Source organism: Mustela erminea, chromosome X (assembly GCF_009829155.1).
Source record: "Mustela erminea isolate mMusErm1 chromosome X, mMusErm1.Pri, whole genome shotgun sequence".
Classification (NCBI taxonomy): domain Eukaryota; kingdom Metazoa; phylum Chordata; class Mammalia; order Carnivora; family Mustelidae; genus Mustela; species Mustela erminea.
In genome coordinates, this window is record NC_045635.1 from 120,425,722 (window position 1) to 120,443,223 (window position 17,502).

At 38.4% G+C, this 17,502-nt stretch overlaps 1 long non-coding RNA gene across 1 annotated transcript in view; it reads right to left on the reverse strand.

Annotated features, from left to right (window-relative positions):
• Positions 1-6,595, reverse strand: part of LOC116583151 — an 82,050-nt gene extending 75,455 nt beyond the window's left edge. The window contains exon 1 of the long non-coding RNA XR_004282631.1: positions 6,505-6,595. This is a non-coding gene — a long non-coding RNA (uncharacterized LOC116583151). The remainder of the gene's footprint in view (positions 1-6,504) is intronic.
• Between the last annotated feature and the right edge of the window lie 10,907 nt (positions 6,596-17,502).

The following is a 17,502-nucleotide window of genomic DNA, read 5'->3' on the forward strand; positions in this document are numbered from 1 at the left end:
TATGGGAAACTGTGTAAGGTTATTTGAAGGGAGAAAGTGATAGTTTACAGAAAATTAAATCTTTAGCAAAGAATTTTGAAAAGTAAAACAAGAAATTATAGCTTATGACCTAAAAACAATCTGCAAAGTTAATTATGAGAAATATACCTAGTGAAAAAGCAGAAGGCCAGTTGGGCAAAATACGACAGAGAACATAGGAGATCACATGATATCAATGACACACAAAGTGGAAGAATAAGTATCTATCAAACATGAAGATAAATTTCTTTAAAATTTGCTTTACGGGTATGTAAGATATGAATCAGTCCCTTTCATATCTATCATGTGTACATCTGGAAGAAATGCTGGATAACATTTCATTTCATTTATTGCTGAAAATCCATACTATGGAAAAAGAAATTTTAAATTTTCATTTGGTCGGTGATTGTGTTGTAACCCATGACTAAGACTAGAAAAGCTGCACTGGGAGTCTACCTGAAGGAGCAACAGCTCTGTGTGCAGCAAATCACAGTTTATTTAGAACATAAAGAACTGGCACCTGAATGTTATTCTACAGATTGCTATAATCACAGGAAAACAGTTATACCTCCTGAAGTAGACGTAGTGAAAGTTGTGAAAGTGGTGAAACAATGGATTTGAATGCATGTTTTCTGCATTCTGTGTATGGAAATGGTAAAAAAATAACACATATAGTTGAGTATGATTACACTTGAGAAAAAATAAGCACATAGGAGTTTTTAAGGGAAAGATGAAATAAAATCTTGTCTTTACCAGAAGACACAGTATTTTGAACAGCCTAAGCCTATGATTTCATGGACAAACATCATTATGTATAATACTGTGGATAACTTATGAAAATATCTTAAGTGCAAATGGTTTCCAAAAGGATTGACAACAATTTGGCTCTTTCCTCAAATCTAAAGGTCTTCCTGAACTCAATGAAGAAAGAAACTGATAACATATCATTAGGCATATTTAAAGCTCACACTTAAATGCTTTACTAGAACACGTAGAATATATTTTGAGAGCCAAATGAAACCAGAGACTAGAATTGGAACCAATTCTCTGACAAGTTGAAATATCCAACATTCCAGCTGTTGAGTGCAAAGTGCTTGACAACTTTGAATCTGATGGCGCACTGATAATAGTTTTTATTGAGACATGTCTCTATAATTTCTGGGTCTTCATTTTGTCTTAATATCCCAAGCAATCTGAAAGGGCCATGAAATACTTGGTGTAGTCACCAACACCCTATAATTAAGAGTTAGGATTTTCTAACTTTAAGAGTAAGAAAAGAAATTGACCATCTAGATTTCTCTGTTTATAAGTCAGATATAAATTTCTAGTGAAAGTCACATTTGTAGACTAGAGACTGAGATAGTGTTATTTTATAAAATGGGAATGTATATGATCAGAACTAATTTGTTAAGTGACATTATATATGGCATGCAAAAAGGGACACAAGGGAGGCAAGAATGGCTGTAAAGACAAGGTTTGGGATTTTTCAGTAACTGAGGAGAAACATGACAATTATTTGGGTAAGAATGTTGTACTGGAGATTTAGTTTAATGGGTGAATACAAGCGGTAGGTGCTAAATCTGTGAAACATGATAAAGATAAAGTGAGGAGAGGAATCAAAATAAGGCCTGTGCTTTTGGCTTTTGTAGAACATTTTATCTTCTATTGTGAGTAAGAGCACAGGAAAAAGAACAAGTTTCAGGTGACAGAAAGAACATTCTATTTTATGATGTTGAGTCTAAGGACTACGAAATGTCAGTAGGAAAATGTCCAATAGGAAGTCATTTATATGAACCTGGTATACAGGAGAGAGATTTTGATTGAATATTAACATTTTGAAGTCATCAAAATATCTATGATAATTAAATTGATAAATTCTGATAACCTCATATAGGAAGCATGTAAGTGAAAGGGCAGATCTATGAGGAAATACACTTTCAAGGAGAAGACAAAGGAAGAATATCAGGAGAGTATGATGTCAAAGAAGTCCAAGGAAGAGAATTTTTCAAGATGGAAGGGTGGGGAATCAACTGACAAAAGTGTGACTGAGAAATGGAGTGGCGTGAGGACTAATAGTATCTATTGCATCTCCTGAAATAAGAGTTCATTTAGCAGCCTTATTTTGAGTGGTATCATTGTAGTGACAGGGTGGAATTCAGACTGGATTTGGTTAAAGAGTGAATGTCAGGAGTATTGAAACAGTGAGTATAGACAACTCTTTAGAGAAGTTTGTACATAAGGATGAGAGAATTAGGGCTGACTCAGGCAGGGAAGTTAAGAGGAAAAATAATAAAAAAAATAAAGATAGGTAAAAATTAAGAAATGCAATTGTTGGGGCTACCTGTGTGGCTCAGTTGGTTAAGCATCCAAATCTTGATTTTGGCTCAGGTTATGATCTTAGGGTCCTGGGATCAAGCCCCGCATCGGGCTCTGTACTCAGTGAGGAGTGTGCTTGAGGATTCTTTCTCTCCCTCTCCTTCTGCTCACTCTCGCTCATCCTCTCTCTCTCAAATAAATAAATAAATCTTAAAAAAAAAAAGAATATGTAACTGTTGATAGGAACAATTCCATAGAGAAAGAAAGATTGAAAGATAGGAACAGTGAAAAGGTTGGAGAGTATGAAATCCCAAGCACAATGTGGGTGATATAATTTAGATGAGATGAAGCACACCTCAATTCCAACTGGAAGAAATAAAGAAAAAGTGGGTATGAAAATAGGTAGATTTGTAGTAGGTGAATTCAACTGCTTGGAAATATACAGGAAAGGTTTGGGATATTGGAGGTTTCAGGAGATTGTGAAAGATCTGAGGTAGTCTTGTAGAGAAAAAAGATCAAACTGATGAGAGAAACCTTAGGACTGCTACTTGGGTCCAGTTGAGGCTTGTAACCACTAATTTTAGTGTTACCGTCAGTCAAGTTTTGTTGCTTTTTAAAGTTTGGTGGCAAGAGGAGAGGTGAAACTTAAGTTTATCCAAGGTTAAGGTTCTGTCAGATGTATGTGAAGAAAGGGAGATTGGAAGACAGTAGAAGTTATAGGCAATATAAAGTCTATCAGAGAAGAGTTGAGTTGAGAGGAAGAAAGTTGAGAGGTTACTAAGAATTTGAAGTGCCTGTAACTTCAAAGAATAATAGTAGAAAGAATAAATAAATGAGTAAGCTGGAGGTTCTGGTAAAAAAGCTGGAAGGAATTGGGAAATGGAATATTTCTGAATGACAGTCTTGGTGTGTGATTGTACAAGCTGGCTGAAGTAGAGTATAGAAGGAATACATTGTATGTCAAGAAAATGAAAGACCAGTGTGCTGAATAGCTCATCTACATGGACACAGAAGGATGACAACAGCAAGGTTTGAGATAAACAGTAGGCTTGTTGTCTAGGTGTGTTTGCCTTGTTGAATAACTGGAGGAGACTTTTGGATACAGTGACAAGAAATGGGAGAAGATGGTCTAGCCAGAAGGCACAAGTCTTGCAGAAGTAGAACTTTAAAAAAAAGCTGGAGGAATAATGTTTGAAAGCAGTACTGTAGAGGTAGGAGGACATCGATCTCAATTCTAATATCTGAATGGCAGGAGTTGTGAAAGATTCAGCAGCTTCCACTAGAGCAGAAAGGCAGTGTGCTTACAGCAGAACTGGATTTGCACTGAGGCAGAAATTTGTGTTTACTGAGTAGGGTGTTTAAACTGATGGCTTTAGAAATGAAGCATATTCAGGTCATGACAACACTGAGATTATGAATTAAAGGGAAGGGCTAAAGGGAAAAAAAATGTTTCTGTAGAACAAGGAGGTCAAGGGACTGAGAAACTAAATGCTGGGTAGGTTCCAGATAAGAAGCAACCCTTTCCCAGAATGCAGGAAAAATTCTTAGTAGAGAGGAATCGAGTGAACCAAGTCAGTAGATAACAGTGACAAAATGAGGTATATAGTTGGATGTATACCTCAAAGGAGCAGGAGTATCTCACATTATGGGAAGAATAAAGATCTGGTTATAGTAATGGGGAACAAAGATGATGCTGGTCTGATCTTACTCTGAAATAGGTGTGGAAGAGCCTTCACTTGAAAAGGGATATGCCAACTCCAATGGTTTAGTTTTAATTAAGGTTTTTACTTAAGGATTTAGGTTTCAGTTAAGTCTGTTTCAGTTAAGACTGTTAATCAAAGATTCAGGTTTTAGTTAAGTCTGTGGAAGAAATCATGATTAATGAGGTAGTAGAAATAACAGACGATATGGCCGAATGTTTTGGGATTAATGAAATCTTTCCTTTGAACTCTTAACTATTTATCTAAGTACCTGACTACCGTCTCCATTTGGATATATCAACAAACATATCGGTCTAAACACATCAAAGAATTAACACATGATTTCCCCTCTGCATTCCTCCCGCCAAAACAAACAAAAAAACCCCCAAAACAAAAAAAAAACCCAAAAACGCTAATCGTAATCCTTCTTGTAGAGTGTTCTATATCTATCATCATCTTTCAGCTGGACTTCTCCAATGCCCTCTAGTTCATCCTTATTCATACTACTCTCCCCTCAATCTTCTCGTAGTCAGTGTGGTAATCTTTAAAACTCAAATGTCTTCAATCTCGTTATTAGATATCGGTCTGTTCAGGCTGTCGATTTCTTCCTGGTTCAGTTTTGGGAGTTTATAGTTTTCCAGGAATGCATCCATTTCATCTAGGTTGCTAAGCTTATTGGCATATAACTGTTGATAATAACTTCTGATGATTGTTTCTACTTCCTTGGTGTTAGTTGTGATCTCTCCCTTTTCATTCATAATTTTATGAATTTGGGCTTTCTCTCTTTTCTTTTGGATTAGTGTGGCCAATGGTTTATCGATCTTATTGATTCTTTCAAAAAACCAGCTTCTAGTTTCATTGATACGTTCTACTGTATCTCTGGTTTCTACCTCATTGATCTCAGCTCTAATCTTGATGAATTCCCTTCTTATGTGTTGAGTTGGTTTGATTTGTTGTTGATTCTCCAGTTCTTTAGGTTGTAGAGACAGCTTGTGTATCCTGGATTTTTCAATTTTTTTGAGGAAGGCTTGGATGGCTATGTATTTCCCCCTTAGGACCGCCTTTGCTGTATCCCATAGGTTTTGGACAGAAGTGTCTTCATTCTCATCGGTTTCCATGAATTGTTTCAGTTCTTCTTTGATCTTCTGGTTGATCCAAGCATTCTTAAACAAGGTGGTCTTTAGCTTCCAGGTGTTTGAGTTCCTTCTGAACTTTTCCTTGTGATTGAGCTCCAGTTTTGAAGAATTGTGATCTGAGAATATGCAGGGAATAATCTCAGTCTTTTGGTATCGGTTGAGACCTGATTTGTGACCCAGTATGTGGTCTATTCTGGAGAAGGTTCCGTGTGCACTTGAGAAGAATGAGTATTCTGTTGTTTTAGGGTGGAATGTTTTGTATATATCTATGAGGTCCATCTGGTCCAATGTGTCATTCAATGCTCTTGTTTCTTTATTGTTTTTCTGCTTTGATGATCTATTTCTGAGAGAGGCATGTTAAGATCTCCTACGATTAGTGTATTCATATCAATATGACTCTTTATCTTGATTAACAGTTTTCTTAAGTAATTGGCTGCTCCCATATTGGGGGCATAGATATTTACAATTGTTATATCATCTTGGTGGATAGTCCCTTTAAGGATTATGTAGTGTCCTTCTGTATCTCTGACTACACTCTTTAGTTTAAAATCTAATTTATCTGATATGAGAATCTGTACACCAATGTTTATAGCAGCAATGGCCACGGTCGCCAAACTATGGAAAGAACCAAGATGCCCTTCAACGGACGAATGGATAAGGAAGATGTGGTCCATATACACTATGGAGTATTATGTCTCCATCAGAAAGGATGAATACCCAACTTTTGTAGCAACATGGACAGGACTGGAAGAGATTATGCTGAGTGAAATAAGTCAAGCAGAGAGAGTCCATTATCACATGGTTTCACTTATTTGTGGAGCATAACAAATAGCATGGAGGACATGGGGAGATAGGAGAAGGGAGTTGGGGGAAATTGGAAGGGGAGGTGGATCATGAGAGACTATGGACTCTGAAAACCAATCTGAGGGGTTTGAAGTGGCGGCGGGGTGGGAAGTTGGGGTACCAGGTGGTGGGTATTATAGAGGGCGTGGATTGCGTGGATGTGGTGAAAAAATAATGAATACTGTTTTTCTGAAAATAAATAAATTAATCAAAAAAACCAAAACGTTAAAAAAAAAAAAAACCTCAAATGTCTTGCCATAGCTCTTAGGATAGAGGCAAAAATTCTTTAACATGCTATACAGGGGCCTGGATCACTAAGACCCTCATCTGTAGTGCTTCATTTAGTTTATACTCTGGCTCACTGTGCACCTTAGCCAAATTGACCTTGTTGTGATTCATCGAATACACTATATTCTTCTTACTGTATGTAAGTTGGACGTGACCTGTGGTTGTGTCGACCTACAATGTTATCTTATTTCTTCCTTACTTACCCTTTTGCCATGTTAACTAGGTTAGGGCCTTTGGATCCCAGCTTGAGCATCAGAATGGAATTCATTCATATTCCTTTGTCAAACAGTCTTAGATCCTAAATGTGAAAGAGCAAACAATAAAATTTTTGGAAAAAACATAAGACAATATCTTTGTGGCCTTCATAAAAGACATAGGTGGCATTGCAGATAATTGGGGGGAAATTATGAACTATTCAATTAATGGCCCTGGGATAACTGTGTACCCATTTGGTAAAAGGCGAACGATTTATGTGATCTGAAGAGAAACCAGAGTATGTGTGTACCCATCTGGGAAAAAAGTAAAAGTAAACCCCTACTTCACATGATACATATAAAGAAGTTTCAGATGAATTAAAAATATGCTTTATCTTTTAGGGACATGGAAGACTACTTTTGTGTCAATGAAACAACTCAATAAAAAATGGACAGACTACTTGAATAGGCATTTCACAAAAGAGAATATCTAAATGGTAAGTACATGAAAATAGGTCCAACATTATTGCTTATTACAAAAATGAAAATTAAAGCCACAATGAGCTACTGCATACCTACTAGAATGGCTAAAATTAGAATACTTAACAATAACAAGAGTTAATGAGAGTGTTGAATAGCTGGAAATCATATATTTTTGGTGGGACTTCAAATGGTACAGCCACTTTAGAAAATTGATTGGCAATAGACATACATCTACCCTATGACTTGGTGATTATAATTTTAGTATATACCCAAGACAAATGACTGCATAGTCCCTAAAAGGACATGGACAAGCATATTCATGGTATCATTATTCTTAACAGTCATAAACTGGAAGTAGTCCAAGTGTCTATCAACAGTAGATGTATAAATAGTGTTACATTCATACAATGAAAAACAACAATAAAAAATAATAAATCATTGCAACATAAGTGGGAGTCACAAAGTCAAGGAAAAAAAATCCCTACATAAAAGAATAAATATTCTGTAATAGTTATACAAGTAATACTAGTCTATTGTGATGAAATAAGCAAAAGTAATCTATGATAAAAATCAGAATAGTGGTTGCCTTTATAGGATAGGGGAGATGGTACTGACTGGAAAGTGGCATGAAAAAACTTCTAGAGTTCTAGAAGTGTTTTATCTCTTGATTTTGTTGTTGGTTACATGGTTGTATTAATATGTAAAAATTCATCAAGCTATACGTTAAGATGTGTTCACTTTATGTTAGTTTTTATATCTCTATCAAAAAATTAAGAGAACTCTCAAGAATTTTTCCCTATGCATCCCTGGAATTTCACTAGAATGTAAGGTCCATGAACTTAGGGACCTTGTCAGTTTTATTAACAAATGAATGAATGTAAAGAGAATTTGGAGGCTGCATCAAGGGAGAGGATATGATGTGGAGAATGTTTGCTAGGATGGATGGTCTTTAAACTGGTGTTTGGAAACTACAGAGTATAACTGCATTCCTTTGGGGGAATGACAGGCTTTCCCAAGAAATATTGATGTAGTAGTTCTGGGAGTGGGGTCCAAGACTCTGAGGTTTTAACAAGTGCCCACCCCCCAAACTCTAATGTAGGTAGTCCCAGGCTCATACATCGAGAATGATTTTTTTCTGAATGTTTATATTGTGGAAAGAATCAAAAGAAATCACGGAGGAATGACTGCACCCTAAAAAGGAAGGTCAACCTTTGCAATAGACCTTCAGTAGTGACCTACACCATGAACCTTGAGATTAGCACTGGTAGTGGGGAGATCTGGTGGCTGTAGTCAACACTGGCAGAAGGGCAAGCATGAGTATCTGGGGCCACCATGGAAAAGTATGGGCTATAGGAGATGGTTAGTAAGAAAATATGGGTTTATAGATTGGAATAGGTGTGATGGGGGAAGATCTGGCTGATCCCCCTGAATCGCTGAGTTCTCAAAGCATGCTTTAATACTACTTCAATTCTATTTAAACTTCTTTTTTTGCACTTCTCATTTTTTTAAAGATTTTATTTATTTATTTGACAGAGATCACAAGTAGACAGAGAGGCAGGCAGAGAGAGAGGAGGAAGCAGGATCCCTGCTGAGCAGAGAGCCCGATGTGGGGCTCAATCCCAGGACCCTGAGATCATGACCTGAGCCGAAGGCAGAGGCTTTAACCCACTGAGCCACCCAGGCGCCCCTGCACTTCTCATTTTTAACTTTGTGTGACTCTTGTTAGTTTACATGGTTAACTTGGCCTCTAAACTGTGAAATTCTTGATGGCAGAGGCAATGTCATATTTTTCTCCGTAGTCTACGCACCTAGTATGGTTTTTCTTTAATGAACAAATGTCTGAATTTCATTGAGGTCAGAATTCAGGGGGAAGTGAGATACTGAACATAGGTTTCAGGGAACACTGTATACACACCGGCACGCATGTGAACATAGGAATGATGGGACAAGATGATGTTGGCAAGCTGGGAGACTGAAGTTTTCATGGTCAAGCATGCTGACACATGTCATGTCAGTGAAAGTCATCTTTGCATAGGTTGATAAGATCTCTTATAAAGATGTGGAATTATGATAGAGGCCACATTTTGGTTTGTTATACTTTGGCATTGAGCATAATAACCATCTCAGGGCAAAATGCTTATTTCCTATGAGTGATTAATTAGGCATTACACAACTGTGTGTTGTCAGCATCAAGTGTTTTCTGTCATCAGATTTCAAAAGAACTTTTTATCTTGTTTCTGCATGGGAATAAGGAAATTCAATAACCATGAATATTTCAAAGTGCTTATAATTAAAACTTCATGTGCTTGGCACAAAAACATGTTTCAAAGATTGAGCCAATTGTTTGCTGATTCTGCTGTCAGTCTGCACCCGTGCATGCTAACAGCTGGCTAGTAAACACTGCATGGCATTGCTTCTCAGCCACTATGGAAGGAATGAAATCTCTCTCTCTTTTTTTGGATAACATCATTAATAATCAAAACAGAGTCAAATGCTCATGTGGTATTTTCTGTTAAGCTTTCCATCTGGGGTAAAATAAGCTCACCGAAAGGTGGAGATAGACAAACTTTTACCACATTGAACCACTGAAGTAGAATAGAACCTACCAGGGTTAAAGAGGAATGTAGTGGTCTTATTCCTTTCTAGCTGAACATAAGGGAGGGCCAAGCTGTACAGAGTCCTTAGAGATGGGGTGGGTGTCCTTGTGCAAGGTTGGGGTAAGATGATGGGAAGCAATTAGTGTTATGCTCAGCCAAAATAATAAATGCCAGAGGTTGTGTACTACAACTCAACAGTGTCAAAGTCAAGGTAAATAGGCCCAAATTGTCTCCAATATGAGGCTTCTGCATTAACAGCAAATTGAGGCCTAGACCCTAACCAGGGCCGAGAGAAGAATAAGACAAGCAATGAGAAAGTGGTACAGATGCAGACAGATCCGTAAAATGAGCTGGTGGAACGCAAGCATCCACGATGGCTCTTTGTGCCATTGTGAAAGGTCACATTTGAATCACTTAAAGGAGAGAACTGAGACAGACAGGGACCACCTACCTTCTGCCATGTAATGCAAAGAAAGACTAGATTCAGAGGTAATTATCAAAGTGCCTTGTTAGAAGCTTGCATCCCTACTTAGAGAACCCACTCAGTTGTTCAAAATGTTGACCACAGAGAGTAGGAAAGCTACTGAGCTTCATTTATTTTATAATCAAAATGTTCAAGAAACACAGACCTGAGATCTTACAATTGTCATTAAGCAGATGGGAAAACTGATGCTTGGGAGGAAGTGAGAGCGATGGGACAGGCCCTTTCCAGGCTTCTCTTTTCCTTGTAAGTCTGCAACTTTGGCTCGGTTTACTGCTTTCTCTGAGTCGGACTCTATGATCTCATTCATTACACCCTTACTGTCAAGTGACCGATGAAAAAGTATTTCTTTCCTATCTCTGCTCTTAGTTTATTACAAAGCTCCATGCCTGGAGAGCAGCTTTCTTTAAATGATTCCTAATAACAGTGATCCAAGGTTCATTCAATTTACAGTGTGATACATAGTTATTTTATTGTTTCTTCTACAATTTATAATTATTTCTTTGGGGAGTGAAGGTTAAAAGTAAAGTGCAATAGTCTATGTAATCTTCTCTAATTCTCAATATAGTAAGATCTAGGTATATGCTGATTTGGTAGGAAATCAATTTTCGTAATTATGCTAAATATTCTTTTGCTTTTGTAAAACCAGTGTCAAGCCTTGACTTCCCAGCCCTATTCAGCTACAGGTACTATTTCATCAAACTACAGGCTTTGTGTCACCTAGGTCATGGGCCAATATTGCAATTTTAAGCCAAATTCACAGACTATTAGGAGCCCTATTCACATCAGTGGGTAGAGTTTGGAGCTAGTCTTGCTATTCTGAGCCCCCAAATATCTATCTCATCATATACACTGGACATCTGCCTCAGTTCCTTTATAGCTAATTTAGTCCCTCTTTGGAGCCATGCCCCCCCCCAACCCACTTTCCACTGATTTGGAGCCCTAATTCTCTACTTAGTCCTTGCCAATCCCTCATCCAGTAGCTAGGTCTTGCCTTCTCTTCCCAGATCCTACCTTGGATCCTATGCCAAACAAAACACACTATCCAGCCCTAAGAGTTTTCTTCTATTTGAATGCAGACTATCTGCTGGGGGATCATGTTCTCGTGTCCTACCCACTATATTAAAATCATTGTAAATACCATGATTGGCTCACATTACTCCTGAGTTTATCATATTCACTAAAAGCTACATTCCTCAGAGCCTCGCATTAAAGTTGGATTAATCCCCTTAACCTTGGCACAGATCGTTTATAACAGCTCCTTCTCCTTTCAAGCTATCATGCCAGCAGTTGGAATATGTCTTGGGGGGTTGTATCAGACTTTGATAAGAAAAGTCCAATGATTTCAAAGAAAAAAATTGAATCATAGAATCCTGTGTGCAGCAACAGGACAAAGATAGCATTTTTACCAAGGTGAACAGCAAGGACAAATTCAAAGTCATTCTCTAAATTTCCCAGCTTCAGCCTCAGCCCCATTGAGTTGCTTCCCTAATACATCTAACCTATAAATTTCACCCCACTTACTATATAAGTCTGTAGTGAACTATCCTGGTAAGACGTCAGGCATGTCATCTTTACAAATTGGTAGGATCTACACTGAGTGCTGCCATGTGGTACCTCATGTGCCTGGATGTCTGTCTTGAGTATGTAAGTACTCACTTCTTCACAGGCATTCCCCCATTCTTCTTTTACACTCAGCCTATATGAGTGTTCCTTCATTTTCTTAATTTATACACTGAATCCACAGAAATCTATGTGGAACCCTAGTATACTTCCTCAAAACCCCAATGCTCTACTAATCTCATGTAAGCCCACTTCCTTGAAGAGTTGGATGTAGTTACCTTTATGTCTAAATTCTCAACCAGATGAACCCTCCCGCCCCCAGGATGCATGCTGGTCTGATTCACCATCATCACACCTCAGAATGTCTACTTCCATGTCCTATCCAACATATCAGACCTTATTGACTCTCAACACTGATCACTCCCAACTGAGTTAAACACGTTTCCCTGAATATTGTGATTTGGATGCTATAAGTATATAAGTGGCTAGCTCTGGAGCCAAATGCATTTTGTTAGCCCTGTTCTGGTGCTAGCTTCACACCAGCATCATTCAAGTTCAGCTTCCTTTTCTTCCCCACTGGCCTGTCATGTTTCATGCCTGTGATTTTTTATACTTAATCCCCTTTGCCGTGATAGGCTAGTCTCTGGGTGTAGCAGAGACACTATCTATGCCATGAAAATCCCTATTCCATATAATCATTAAAGCACTGTGAAAAACTAGTAATTTGCCAGCAAATATATTTTGATTGTGCTTGAACAGTGTTTTAATTTTCTTGCTTTCTCTTTCTCTTTTTGAATGTCATTCAGTAAGGCTTATCTCCCCTTTCACTAAAGGCATCACCACTCTAAACTGTCCTATAAGTGGCCTGCTTTGCTCATTTAGCATATCTGCCTAGACTCTGCATGCATTTAGGTTTGTGACAAAACATAGCTAAAGTTTAAGGGTGAGTAAAGGGCTAAAATAAGCATCTGGGAAAAAAAAAAAGACCAGTTACAAGGGAAAGAGAATCAAACTTCAGTATTCATACATTTTTCAAGTATCTATGATTGAAAATTGGCTTAATGTGATAAAACATGCTGGCAATAACATGTTCAACATTAAGTGAATTGGCAAACAATGCATTTGAATTATAAGAATCTGTAACAGAGAAAAAGCCTCCCTGATAAAGCGCAAGAAAAATAAGAATTATAAGAGACAATTTTGGGGGGAATAAAATGATCTGCTTGGAATCTGGTAGATAATTCTGTTCAGGAAATATAATTTAAAATACTACCTCAATCTGAACAAATTTAATTTCTGCTAAGAGGAACTGATAGTCAAAAGAAGGGTTTGACAAACTTGGTGGTCATAAATAGTATTGCTTTTATTCTATGGAAAATTTAAGCTATGTGTCTCAGCTGTGGTTAAAAAAATGGGTGCATCTTGTATAACTATATATATAGTATAGTTTTACCTAGGCTCTTCTCTGAGCTAAATCAGGATGTGGGACATGTTCTACGCTTGATGGGTTTTAGTCCATTGGACAGGAATCTGGCTAAAGTATCATAGTACCAGAATTAAACGGAACTGTGTAGATTAATTGATTAAGACTTTTGGATTCAATAAAACAGGACTACCTGAAGCCAATGTTTGGAGGATTTAGCATAATCCCAAGTTTGAATATTAATCAAGACACAAAATATGAGACCTGCGTCAGCATGACTAAACTGTTTCCTTCAAACTTAACCTAAAATAAAGTAATAAAGCAAGACAGTCATAAAGACAGCACAAAATGAAAGGCAGGTGGGAAGTGAAGTTAGAAAGGGAGGCTGGAGGTGAGAAGTTAGAGGAATGAGGTGAGACAGACAGAGGGATAGAGAGGAGAAGGGAGTTGGGGGAAACTGGAAGGGCAGGTGAACCATGAGAGACTACGGACTCTGAAAAACAATCTGAGGGGTTTGAAGGGGCAGGAGGTTGGGAGGTCGGGGTACCAAGTGGTGGGTATTGGAGAGGGCACGGATTGCATGGAGCACTGGGTGTGGTGCAAAAATAATGAATACTGTTATGCTGAAAATAAAAAAAAAATTAAAAAAAAAGAAATGCAAAATGAGGAAGAGAGAGGACTCTAAAAGGAAGAAAATGAAAAATAATTGATATGACATAATGTGATATGACCCAGTTGTTTTAAACGCCATATATTTTAAGTGGGAATAATATTCAAAATACTTAACCATGAGGAAGGTGTAGAAACTGACCAGTCAGAATGGCATGCTGTATACCCCCCAGTATGTCTCTATCAGTTAACCAGGAATTTTGACCTTAGGCCACATTTCAACTCAGATGTCTTATTGCTTGAAAAGCCCTGGGGAGAATGTGGCTCAGTTGGTTAAGCAGCTGCCTTTGGCTCAGGTCATGATCCCAGCGTCTTGGGATCGAGTCCCACATCGGGCTCCTTGCTCGGTGGGGAGCCTGCTTCTCCCTCTGCCTCTGCCTGCCATTCTGTCTGCCTGTGCTCGCTCTCTCCCCCTCTCTCTCTCTGATAAATAAATAAAATCTTAAAAAAAAATAATTGGTGACACTACTCTTAAACTAAGAAAAACATGGCATATTATTGATTTGAATGCCAAATTCACAAATATTTCTAGGAATAAAACTTGGGACTTCAAAAGGATATTGAACTTCCTCGGTCACTAAAGACTACATCTTTAGTTCTTCTGGAGAATGTGTTCATTCTTCATAACTTGAAGGGAGTTTGAAAAATATTTCTTAGGTGTCTGGGGAAGGAATTTATTAACCCCACAGTGCTTGGCTCTAACAAGAAAGAGTAGAAGCTTCCTCTTCCCATTTGTACCTGTGTGATTAGCTATATCCTACAACTGATTGGAACATTTACATAAATCTTGGGAAGGGAAGGGCTTGGAATGCCAGGGAAAAGTGCCTGCCTGAGGAAATTGCGCAATGAGAAAGGAGGATATGGTGGGATTTGTCTTAGGTTGGATTCTCCACTAAGGTAACACAAATAGAGATGTTCATGCAGAACGTTTAATGAGAAGTGTCTCTGGGATCAACATTGGTGGAAGGGAAGAGAAAGAAGCAGGATTGGATACAGGGAGAAGCTGGTCTATGATAGAGTCTCAACAAAGGCCTCAAGCAACACTGTAAGGTGCTTTGAAGCTGGGATGGCCCTTTAGATTTGCTGAGTGAGGGCAGGGGCTAGGCTTTTACACCACTTCAGTGATTATTCACTGGATATGGGCTGCTCCAGAGAAAGCGTGAGACTTTGAGCAAGGTGGATCTCTTCAGCAAAGGCAATTTCTGTTGAGAGCTAACAACTGAGGGTGACACTATGGCCAACACTCCCAGCAGCTGTAGATTGAATAGGTCTTTCAGTTCTGAAAGGGGGAGATCTGGGTGGAACATCGTAATATTCACTGTAGGACGATTCTACCTCTGCTGGAACATTACTCAGCTGCGATTTGCAACAAACGACTCCTCAAAGGTTAACCTTTGATGTAGGCCTTGGGTTGCCTCTGGAACTCTCAAATATCTGATCCTTCATTGTGAAGGAGTCAAGGTCAGAAGTTTAAATCCCATGTTCCTTTTTCTGGAATTTCTAATTTGCATTCATCTAAGAAATTTGTATTGAATATCCAAAAAGTTCCAAGCATTTCTCTAGACACTGGGGATTACAGAAGTAAGCAAGACAGACATGGTTCTCACCTTTTAGGAATGTACAAAGCATAAAGGGATCAAATTTTCTGATTAAATAGCTAATCCCAGTAATTTGGTAAATATTAGCTATTCTTATCCTTGACGGCTAAACAGGCTAAAACAAGAGAGTTATAAATGGGACACTGCTTAGCTATATTTTGAGGATTTGAGAGACTACAGTTTAATAGGTCATTGGTTCAGCAAAAAGACTGAATGGTTAATTGGTAGGGAGGGCCAGTTAACTTGTTCCTCTTTCATAGATTTATTATTTACATGAGTTTGGCTAAGTTACTTGGCTTCTCTATGACTCATTTCCCTCAACTCTGTGTCGTGCAAGTAGGTAGTCTTGCAATGTTAGTCCATATTATGTTAAAACTCAAATTTGATACTTGAAAGAAAATCCTAACTATACATTTCAGCTTTCCATTTGTTTGTAAACAGCACCCCTGAGCCCTCCCTCCCCCATGTCTTCACACCCACATTATGACCTCTTGTCCCAGACTTGGATGGCATATGTCAGGACCCCAAAGATTTACCTCAAATTAGTATCTGTACTAGCAGGCATGTAGGACAAGAAGGTGAAATCGAGTATTAGCCTAGTTGGGGTGGGAATGCCCTATTGACTCAGTTCAGTTAAACTGAAGCTTAGTAGTTTCTGGGCATAAACTTTAAAATTGAATAATTAAAATTCAATCATTTTCTTGTCAGATATATTAAGAAAGGCAGTATAAAACTGAAAGAAATAATAATCAAGCTGTGTGTATACACAGGGCTATTAGATCATCATTTAAGGCTTAATTAATCAGTCAGTTTTTATTTTTCTATGTACGTGGTTGTTCTGAGTTACTGGGTTGGCCATGACAGTCAAAACCAATATTCAAGTCACAATCCAGCAATTGCTACTTTTTCCCATGTAGTGCACTGGCTATTTTGAAGACAAAGCCTCAGAGGCATTTAATATAAATGAAAAGGAAGTTAAAATTTATAGCAACTGCCATTTTCTGAATGCCTGCAATGCGCCAGGTTCTTGACATGCATCCTCTGTAGTGCTCAGATCAATCCTAAGACAGACCTTATTTGTATCTAATTTTGATAGATGAGGAACATGAGGCACAGAGAGGGACAGTAATTTCCCTGAGGTCACCACAACTGCGAGATGGTAGACTCAGAACTGACACCCAGGTCTGCCTGACTCTGTGTGCCAAGATTCCTCTCACTAGAAGTCAGTTCTGTGTCACTTGTTACATACCTTAAATCTACAAAGTCTGTTACTAGCTTATCATGTACTCGCTTGTGTATGTTGGTGTGTTTTACCTCTGAATATGTTTTTCGCTTGATAGATGAACACATGTGGTGCATTAAAACCACCACCACCACCACTGTCACCTCCATCACTCATATTTATTGAGTGCCATCTGTCAGTCTTAGTTCTAACTTTTATACATAAATTATTTAGTCCTCACCACAATACAACCTTCCAAAGGAAGGAATACAAGTATATCCATGTTACAAATGGAATCAATGGGACACAGAGAAGCTAAAGAGTAGTTGCTTTAGGGGCGCCTGGGTGGTTCGGTGGGTTGAGCCTCTGCCTTCGGCTCAGGTCATGATTCCAGGGTCCTGGGATCGAGCCCCGTGTCAGGCTCTCTGCTCATCAGGGAGCCTGCTTCCCTGCTCCCCGCCCCCCCCCCCCCGCCTGCCTCTCTGCCTACTTGTGATCTCTCTCTGTGTCAAATAAATAAATAAAAATAATTTTTCTTTTTTTTTTAAAGTAGTTGCTTTATTTTTTAAACATTTATTTATATATTTGAGAGAGAGTAAACATAAGCAGGAGGAGGGATAGAGGAAAAGGGAGAGAAAGAATCTTCAAGCAGACTACCCGCTGAACATGGAGCCCAAAGCCGGGCTTGATCCCAAGGCCCTGAGATCATGACCTGAGCTGAAATCAGCTCAACTGACTGAGCCACCCAGGTACCCTAATTGTAGTTGCTTTGAGTTAGGGGTTGGCAAACCCATCACTGGTCTCTTTTGTACTATGTGAGAGCTAAGAATGGTTTTGACATGTTTATAGGGTTGGATAAAATAAAACAAAGAAAAGTGTGTGACAAAAAAGAACTATGTTCCCCACAAAGCCTAAAGTATTTATTTTCCTTTAGAGAAAAAGTCTTCCAGTCCCTGGTACAGAGTCCAAAT